Raw genomic sequence first — 10,000 nt, 5'->3', positions numbered from 1 at the left:
TCCCCCCACCATGACGAGGGAGGTTGGCGCCGGTTCCAACCTGGGCTTGCAAGCGGTAATGCATGACAGACAGCCAGCAACAAACAAAAGTCGAAAGGAGCCCACCTTTTGCCAGGCACAGACCGTTAAGGTCACGGACACGCTTGGGTGGTTAAGCTACAGTGACCCTTTCTAGCCGCCTTCGTCGTGTCTGCTGGGCACACATGGCCTTCCCCCCCCTGCCCGTGACAGGGGAGAGGTTGGTGTGCCAGGTCCGACTGGAGTTTGCAAACCATAGCGTTCAAGATACATGCACACACTCAGCCCTCCAGCTCTAAAAGGGTGACGTGTTTTGGTGCTCAGTTGCTAGAGAAATCTCGTGTTCAGCTACCAGAACGGGACTTGCTGTGCACATTCCCGCTCCACTCGAGACGGCAGACACCCGGGCTCTGGAGCTTGAATCGGACCTCTGTTAGACAACACAGGTGGACTTCTCGGCCTCACAAGAGAGCAATACGCCAGCGGGTGAACAGGAGAGTCGTGCCGACAAAACCCACTGACTTTTAAAACTGTCCGTCTGCCACTTGGGACAGAGAGAGGAACCTGACGAGCCTGAACACCAGCCTTGGCTGGACCGCTCGGGCCCTCCCATGTCGGACGCGAGTCGCCAAATCGATCGGAAGAGAGTACCGATTCCTCTCAAAAAGTCTGCGTGCCCGTTATTATAAAAGCAGCCCACCGGCCGCGGTGCCTTGCCCACAAACACACTTGGTGTCTGGGGTGATTCAGAGCCGCCGCGGCTCGAAAGTGTCAACCTGTTTTAAAAGTCATCGCTATGCCGGCACAGGTGACTTTCAAGTTAAAGAGTTCTCTTTATTGGCTTTCAAAAAAATCTGCAAAGTGTCACAGAGATTTTGAGAAACTCTTTTTTTTCTTTATATTATTATAATATAATATAATGTGTATATGTTTTCGAAAAGCATCCACCAGCAATCCATGGTGAGCCTCTCTCTGCTGGCAAGCTCCTCCTGCCTGAGCCCGACGCTGTCGAGGCTCAACACGATTTCAGACTGACAAAGAGTTCGAAAATTGCCGCCTGATGTAGCTTTAAATGCTGACAGGTGACTTCCGAGTGCTCTTGTAAAGGTCTCCGCTTTGAAATTGAGAGCCTTTTGCCAAGTGTCACTTTTTCAGGCACTCTTAAAGTGCACCTGGGCTGTCAGAGAAAGCTCTGAAAATCGTGTTCTCGAAAATCTCCGGGTACCCGACCAATCCCTAGGTGCCCGAATGACAAGTGTCAATTCGGCAGGACGGCCTCCCACCTCCGGCCGCAGATGCGTCACTAAATCCCCGCAACGGGGGCTTTCTCATTTCGGCATAGGGGCTTCCGCGGCCAACTCATTAACCTGTGCTCGGACTTTTTGTGCCACAAGTGCAAGGGACCGTTTGCCGGCAGCTACTCGCACCCCCCCGCCCAGGGGGGGAATCCTCTGACCGGAGATCCGAAACGCCGGCCGAATCCATCCCCGTCGGACTTCCGAAGGGGTTCCCTCGACCGACTGACTTCCGAACTCCTTTCTGGGCTTAAACGGGTGGAATTCGGACCCTCTCGCAAGGGAGCCGAAGCCCGCCAGCCCCGGGAGGCCTCGGGGCCGCCGTTTTCAAGCCCGACCAAAAAACCCGAAAAATGGGGAAAAATGGGAAAAATTCCCACTCCCAAAAGGCTTAAAAGTCGGTTGGGCGGCAGCCCGGGTCGGTCTCTGCAGACCTGGAGGCGCTGGACACAAGTCTGGTAAACAGGCTAAGTCTCGACATGCCACCTCTTACTATCCTGCAGGTACCCCGCCAATCCCCCCGGAACCGGCTGGCAATTGGCGAATCAGCGGGACGAATTTGAATTCGTGACCGACTTTCTGACACCGAATCGCCGCAAACGCGTTTCGATTTTTCGGCTTCGGTACCTCCCATCAGACTTTGACTGGCCATATCTCCGGACTCACGTGTCGCAGCCGGGACCTTCAGGCACCGTTCGACGCGTCTACCCCTGCCCCGTCGAATGGCGCCCCTCGCGGTGTGGTCCGATTTCCGCATTTTGGTCAGATTTGCCTCCAAAATTTTCAGATTGAGTTGACGAATGCCCCCTACGGGGTAACCTCTTGCCCTTTCGGACCTGGTCCCTGTGACTTAATTTCCGCCTTTTGCTCAATCGTTTCCCCATTTATAATTAATTTTAAAAATCGGGTTACTCAGTTCTGGTTTACCAGTTCCCTCTTCGGACTTAGTTTTTGGTTAATCATTTCCGGTTCACCAGTTCCCGTTTTGGACTTAGTCTCTGCGGGCCGTTTCTCATCTTTTGGTTCATCAGTTCCCCTCTTTTAATAATTTTTTGGCTGCTTTCGTTTGATCATTTCCCTGCCTTCTGGGTAACTTTTCCACCTTAGGACTTCATCGCCGCACATTGTTTTCGACTTCTGGTTGATCATTTCACCCCTTTTAATCATTTTTGTAACTTTTGGTTAACCATTTCACCCAGCTTCTGGTTAACCATTTCCCCTTTGGGACTTAGTCTGTGAGCATTCTTTTGGGATTCTGGTTAACCATTTGCCAATTTTTAAAAAATGTTGCCACTTTTGTTTAATGCTTTCTGGTCAACCTTTCCCTCTTTCAGACTTCACCGCGGCACATTGCTTCAGCCTCCTGGTTAATCATTTCACCCCTTTTAATCATTTTTGCAACTTTTGGTTAACCATTTCCCCCAGCTTCTGGTTAACCATTTCCCCTTTGGGACTTGGTCTCTGAGCATTCTTTTGGGATTCTGGTTAACCATTTGCCACTTTTTAAAAAATGTTGCCGCTTTTGTTTAATGCTTTCCCTGCTTTCTGGTCAACCTTTTCCCCTTTAGGACTTCACCGCGGCACATTGCTTTAGCCTCCTGGTTAATCATTTCACCCCTTTTAATCATTTTTGCAACTTTTGGTTAACCATTTCCCCCAGCTTCTGGTTAACCATTTCCCCTTTGGGACTTAGTCTCTGAGCATTCTTTTGGGATTCTGGTTAACCATTTGCCAATTATTTTAAAATGTTGCCACTTTTGTTTAATGCTTTCTGGTCAACCTTTCCCTCTTTCAGACTTCACCGCGGCACATTGCTTTAGCCTCCTGGTTAATCATTTCACCCCTTTTAATCATTTTTGCAACTTTTGGTTAACCATTTCCCCCAGCTTCTGGTTAACCATTTCCCCTTTGGGACTTAGTCTCTGAGCATTCTTTTGGGATTCTGGTTAATCATTTGCCACTTTTTTAAAAATGTTGCCGCTTTTGTTTAATGCTTTCCCTGCTTTGTGGTCAACCTTTTCCCCTTTAGGACTTCACCGCGGCACATTGCTTCAGCCTCCTGGTTAATCATTTCACCCCTTTTAATCATTTTTGCAACTTTTGGTTAACCATTTCCCCCTGCTTCTGGTTAACCATTTCCCCTTTGGGACTTAGTCTCTGAGCATTCTTTTGGGATTCTGGTTAATCATTTGCCAATTTTTAAAAAATGTTGCCGCTTTTGTTTAATGCTTTCCCTGCTTTGTGGTCAACCTTTTCCCCTTTAGGACTTCACCGCGGCACATTGCTTCAGCCTCCTGGTTAATCATTTCACCCCTTTTAATCATTTTTGCAACTTTTGGTTAACCATTTCCCCCAGCTTCTGGTTAACCATTTCCCCTTTGGGACTTAGTCTCTGAGCATTCTTTTGGGATTCTGGTTAACCATTTGCCACTTTTTAAAAAATGTTGCCGCTTTTGTTTAATCGTTTCCCTGCTTTCTGGTCAACCTTTTCCCCTTTCAGACTTCATCGCCGAGCATTGTTGTCGACTTCTGGTTAATCATTTTTCCCCTTTAAATCTTTTTTTGCCACTTTTGGTTAACCATTTCACCCAGCTTCTGGTTAACCATTTGCCCCATTATACTGAATTTTTCCGCTTTGGTTTAATCATTTCCCTGCTTTCTTGTCAACCTTTTACCCTTTAGGACTTCACCGCGGCACATTGCTTCAGCCTCCTGGTTAATCATTTCTCCCCTTTTAATCCTTTTTCCCACTTTTGGTTCACCAGTTCACCCAGCTTCTGGTTCACCATTTCCCCTTTGGGACTTAAGTCTCTGAGCATTCTTTTGGGATTCTGGTTAACCATTTGCCACTTTTTAAAAAATGTTGCCGCTTTTGTTTAATGCTTTCCCTGCTTTCTGGTCAACCTTTTCCCCTTTAGGACTTCACCGCGGCACATTGCTTTAGCCTCCTGGTTAATCATTTCACCCCTTTTAATCCTTTTTCCCACTTTGGGTTGGACAGTTCACCCAGCTACTGGTTAACCATTTCCCCTTTGGGACTTAAGTCTCTGAGCATTCTTTTGTGATTCTGGTTCACCATTTGTCCCTTTTTAAAAGATATTGCTGCTTTTGATTAAACCTTTCCCTGCTTTGCGGTCGACCTATTCCTCTTTCAGACTTCATCGCCGCACCTTGTTTTCGACATCTGGTTCAACATTTCTCCCCTTTTAATCCTTTTTCCCACTTTTGGTTAAGCAGTTCACCCAGCTTCTGGTTCACCATTTGCCCCTTTTTACTGAATTTTTCTGCTTTTGTTTAATCATTTCCCTGCTTTGCGGTCGACCTATTCCTCTTTCAGACTTCATCGCCGCGCATTGTTTTCGACATCTGGTTAAACATTTCTCCCCTTTTAATCCTTTTTCCCACTTTTGGTTAAGCAGTTCACCCAACTTCTGGTTAACCATTTGCCCCTTCTTACTGAATTTTTCCGCTTTTGTTTAATCATTTCCCTGCTTTATGGTCAACCTTTTCCCCTTTAGGACTTCGCCGCCGCACTTTGCTTTCGCCTTCTGGTTAATCATTTCACAACATTTTAATCCTTTTTCCCACTTTTGGTTAAACAGTTCACCCAGCTTCTGGTTAACCATTTGCCCCTTTGGGACTTAAGTCTCTGAGCATTCTTTTGGGATTCTGGTTCACCATTTGTCCCTTTTTAAAAGATATTGCTGCTTCTGTTTAATCCTTTCCCTGCTTTGCGGTCAACCTTTTCCTCTTTCAGACTTCATCGCCGCGCATTGTTTTCGACATCTGGTTCAACATTTCTCCCCTTTTAATCCTCTTTCCCACTTTTGGTTAAGCAGTTCACCCAACTTCTGGTTCACCACTTGCCCCTTTTTACTGAATTTTTCTGCTTTTGTTTAATCATTTCCCTGCTTTCCGGTCAACCTTTCCCTCTTTCAGACTTAATCGCCGCACATTGTTGTCGACTTCTGGTTGATCAGTTCACCCCTTTTTTATCCTTTTTCCCACTTTGGGTTAAGCAGTTCACCCAGCTACTGGTTAACCATTTCCCCTTTGGGACTTAAGTCTCTGAGCATTCTTTTGGGATTCTGGTAAACCATTTGTCCCTTTTTAAAAAATGCTGCTGCTTTTGTTTAATGCTTGCCCTGCTTTGCGGTCGATCATTTCACCCCTTTTAATCCATTTTTGCCACTTTGGGTTAAACAGTTCACACAACTTCTGGTTCACCATTTCACATTTTGGAACTTTTATTCCCACCATTACTTTGGGCTTCTGGTTCATCATTTCACGCTGTTTTACAAATCTTTGCCGCTTCACTTTTAATCCACAAACCGGGGCTCGCTTTCGGGTGTTGGGGGGGGGGGGGGGGGTAGCGGGTTTGGGCCGGGCACTCCACATCCCGGTGTGCGACCGGGTTCGTTCTGGTACCGCTCGGTGCCCCTCGTCCTGCTCTTGCCGCGGAAGCAAACCAGACGACCGTCGGTCTCACGCCCGAGGGGAGAGGAGGCGGAAAGCGGTTTGCAGCCTTTCGCTGTACCTCCGGCGGGCAGCGCCGCACCTCCGAGTGCTCGGTACCGTTCGCTGCGCCTCGTCCGGCCGCACGCAGCGAGCCAAACCCGGAGGAAATCGGCCTGTGCCTTCTCGAGATATGGGCCTCCGGGTGGGACGGACAAACCGGGGCCCCGAGCTCGCTTTCGGCGGCCCGGCACTCGACTTCCCGGTGTCCGAACGTGATCCTTCCGGTACCCTTCGGTGCCCCTTGCCCGACTCCAGCTCCCGTGCTGAAGCGGAGTCGGTCGGCCTGACGGCCGCCGAGTTAGCCAGCGGAAAGCGGTGCGCAGCCTTTCGCTTGCAGCTCCGGCGGGCAGCGCCGCACCTCCGGCTGCTCAGTGCCGTCCGCTGCTCCCCTTCCGGCTGCACGCAGCGAACCATACCCGGAGGAAATCGGCCTCGGCCTTCCGGAGATATGGGCCTGCGAGTGGGACCAATAAATCGGTGCACATTTCCGGCTCGGTTTCCGGCCTCGGCACTATCAGTTCACGCCGTCCGACCGACGTCGTTCTGGCACGGTTCCGTTGCTCCTTGATCCGGTCCAGCCACGGTAATCAGCCGAAGATGGTGGGGGGGGGGACACATTGCCCGCCGAGTTAGCCGGAGGAAATCGGCCTCGGACTTCCTCAGATATCAGCCTCCGGGTGGGACAGACAAACCGGGGACCCGAGCACGCTTTCGGCGGCCCGCTGGTCGACTTCCCGGTGTGCGACCGGGTTCGTTCCGGTACCGTTCGCTGCCCCTCGTCCTGCTCTAGCCGCGGAGACAAACCCGACGACCGTCGGTCTCACGCCCGCGGAGGGAGGTGGCGGAAAGTGGTTTGCAGCCTTTCGCTGTACCTCCGGCGGGCAGCGCCCGACCTCCGAGTGCTCGGTACCGTCCGCTGCGCCTGGTCCTGCCGCACACAACGAGCCATACCCGGTGGAAATCGGCCTGTGCCTTCCAGAGATATGGGCCTCCGGGTGGGACGGACAAACCGGGGCCCCGTGCTCGCTTTCGGCGGCCCGCTAGTCGACTTCCCGGTGTGCGACCGGGTTCCTTCCGGTACCGTTCGCTGCCCCTCGTCCTGCTCTAGCCGCGGAAACAAACCCGACGACCGTCGGTCTCACGCCCGCGGAGGGAGGCGGCGGAAAGTGGTTTGCAGCCTTTCGCTGTACCTCCGGCGGGCAGCGCCCGACCTCCGAGTGCTCGGTACCGTCCGCTGCGCCTGGTCCGGCCGCACGCAACGAGCCATACCCGGAGGAAATCGGCCTGTGCCTTCCGGAGATATGGGCCTCCGGGTGGGACGGACAAACCGGGGCCCCGAGCGGTGGCACCCTGCTCGCTTTCGGCGGCCCGGCACTCGACTTCCCGGTGTGCGAACGTCATCGTTCCGGTACCCTTCGGTGCCCCTTGCCCCACTCTAGCTCCGGTGCTAAAGCGGAGTCGGTCGGTCTCACGGACGCCGAGTTAGCAGGCGGAAAGGGGTGCGCAGCCTTTCGCTGTCACTCCGGCGGGCAGCACCGCACCTCCGAGTGCTCGGTACCGAACGCTGCGCCTCCTCCTGCCGCACGCAACGAGCCATACCCGGAGGAAATCGGCCTCGGCGTTCCGGAGTTATCCGCCTCCGAGTGGGCCTGACCAAGCGGGGTGAACTGGAAATCATTAACCAACGTACTTCCATGTTTTCACCCGCAGAGGGCAGCACTCTCTTCTCCGTTTTAAACTGGGCCGACCCGGCTCCGTTTCGAGACCCGGCACTCGACTTCCCGGTGTGCGACCGGGTTCGTTCCGGTACCGTTCGCTGCCCCTCGTCCTGCTCTAGCCGCGGAACTAAACCCGACGACCGTCGGTCTCACGCCCGCGGAGGGAGGCGGCGGAAAGTGGTTTGCAGCCTTTCGCTGTACCTCCGGCGGGCAGCGCCCGACCTCCGAGTGCTCGGTACCGTCCGCTGCGCCTGGTCCGGCCGCACACAACGAGCCATACCCGGAGGAAATCGGCCTGTGCCTTCCGGAGATATGGGCCTCCGGGTGGGACGGACAAACCGGGGCCCCGAGCGGTGGCACCCTGCTCGCTTTCGGCGGCCCGGCACTCGACTTCCCGGTGTGCGAACGTCATCGTTCCGGTACCCTTCGGTGCCCCTTGCCCCACTCTAGCTCCGGTGCTAAAGCGGAGTCGGTCGGTCTCACGGACGCCGAGTTAGCAGGCGGAAAGGGGTGCGCAGCCTTTCGCTGTCACTCCGGCGGGCAGCACCGCACCTCCGAGTGCTCGGTACCGAACGCTGCGCCTCCTCCTGCCGCACGCAACGAGCCATACCCGGAGGAAATCGGCCTCGGCGTTCCGGAGTTATCCGCCTCCGAGTGGGCCTGACCAAGCGGGGTGAACTGGAAATCATTAACCAACGTACTTCCATGTTTTCACCCGCAGAGGGCAGCACTCTCTTCTCCGTTTTAAACTGGGCCGACCCGGCTCCGTTTCGAGACCCGGCACTCGACTTCCCGGTGTGCGACCGGGTTCGTTCCGGTACCGTTCGCTGCCCCTCGTCCTGCTCTAGCCGCGGAACTAAACCCGACGACCGTCGGTCTCACGCCCGCGGAGGGAGGCGGCGGAAAGTGGTTTGCAGCCTTTCGCTGTACCTCCGGCGGGCAGCGCCCGACCTCCGAGTGCTCGGTACCGTCCGCTGCGCCTGGTCCGGCCGCACACAACGAGCCATACCCGGTGGAAATCGGCCTGTGCCTTCCGGAGATATGGGCCTCCGGGTGGGACGGACAAACCGGGGCCCCGAGCTCGCTTTCGGCGGCCCGCTTGTCGACTTCCCGGTGTGCGAACGTCATCCTTCCGGTACTCAACCGTGCCCCTTGCCCCACTCTAGCTCCGGCGGTAAAGCGGAGTCGGTCGGTCTCACGGACGCCGAGTTAGCAGGCGGAAAGCGGTGCGCAGCCTTTCGCGGTCACTCCGGCGGGCAGCATCGCACCTCCCAGTGCTCGGTACCGTCCGCTGCGCCTGGTCCGGCCGCACACAACGAGCCATACCCGGAGGAAATCGGCCTGTGCCTTCCGGAGATATGGGCCTCCGGGTGGGACGGACAAACCGGGGCCCCGAGCGGTGGCACCCTGCTCGCTTTCAGCGGCCCGTCACTCGACTTCCCGGTATGCGAACGTGATCGTTCCGGTACCCTTCGGTGCCCCTTGCCCCACTCTAGCTCCGGTGCTAAAGCGGAGTCGGTCGGTCTCACGGACGCCGAGTTACCAGGCGGAAAGCGGTGCGCAGCCTTTCGCTGTCACTCCGGCGGGCAGCACCGCATCTCCGAGTGCTCGGTACCGTACGCTGCGCCGCCTCCTGCCGCACGCAACGAGCCATACCCGGAGGAAATCGGCCTCGGCGTTCCGGAGTTATCCGCCTCCGAGTGGGCCTGACCAAGCGGGGTGAACTGGAAATCATTAACCAACGTACTTCCAGGTTTTCACCCGCAGAGGGCAGCACTCTATTCTCCGTTTTAAATTGGGCCGACCCGGCTCCGTTTCGAGACCCGGCACTCGACTTCCCGGTGTGCGAACGTGATCGTTCCGGTACCCAACCGTGCCCCTTGCCCCACTCTAGCTCCGGCGGTAAAGCGAAGTCGGTCGGTCTCACGGACGCCGAGTTAGCAGGCGGAAAGCGGTGCGCAGCCTTTCGCTGTCACTCCGGCGGGCAGCATCGCACCTCCCAGTGCTCGGTACCGTACGCTGCGCCTCCTCCTGCCGCACGCAACGAGCCATACCCGGAGGAAATCGGCCTCGGCCTTCCTGAGATATCAGCCTCCGAGTGGGCCCGAAGAGTCGGTGGCACCCTGCTCGCTTTCAGCGGCCCGGCACTCGACTTCCCCGTGTGCGAACGTCATCCTTCCGGTACTCAACCGTGCCCCTTGCCCCACTCTAGCTCCGGCGATAAAGCGGAGTCGGTCGGTCTCACGGACGCCGAGTTACCAGGCGGAAAGCGGTGCGCAGCCTTTCGCTGTCACTCCGGCGGGCAGCACCGCACCTCCCAGTGCTCGGTACCGTACGCTGCGCCTCCTCCTGCCGCACGCAACGAGCCATACCCGGAGGAAATCGGCCTCGGCCTTCCTGAGATATCAGCCTCCAAACGGGCGTCACAAATCAGGGCACATGGTCAGCTGC

Source organism: Heptranchias perlo, unplaced genomic scaffold (genome assembly GCF_035084215.1).
Source record: "Heptranchias perlo isolate sHepPer1 unplaced genomic scaffold, sHepPer1.hap1 HAP1_SCAFFOLD_963, whole genome shotgun sequence".
NCBI classification, from domain to species: domain Eukaryota; kingdom Metazoa; phylum Chordata; class Chondrichthyes; order Hexanchiformes; family Hexanchidae; genus Heptranchias; species Heptranchias perlo.
This window is presented reverse-complemented; position numbering follows the sequence as displayed.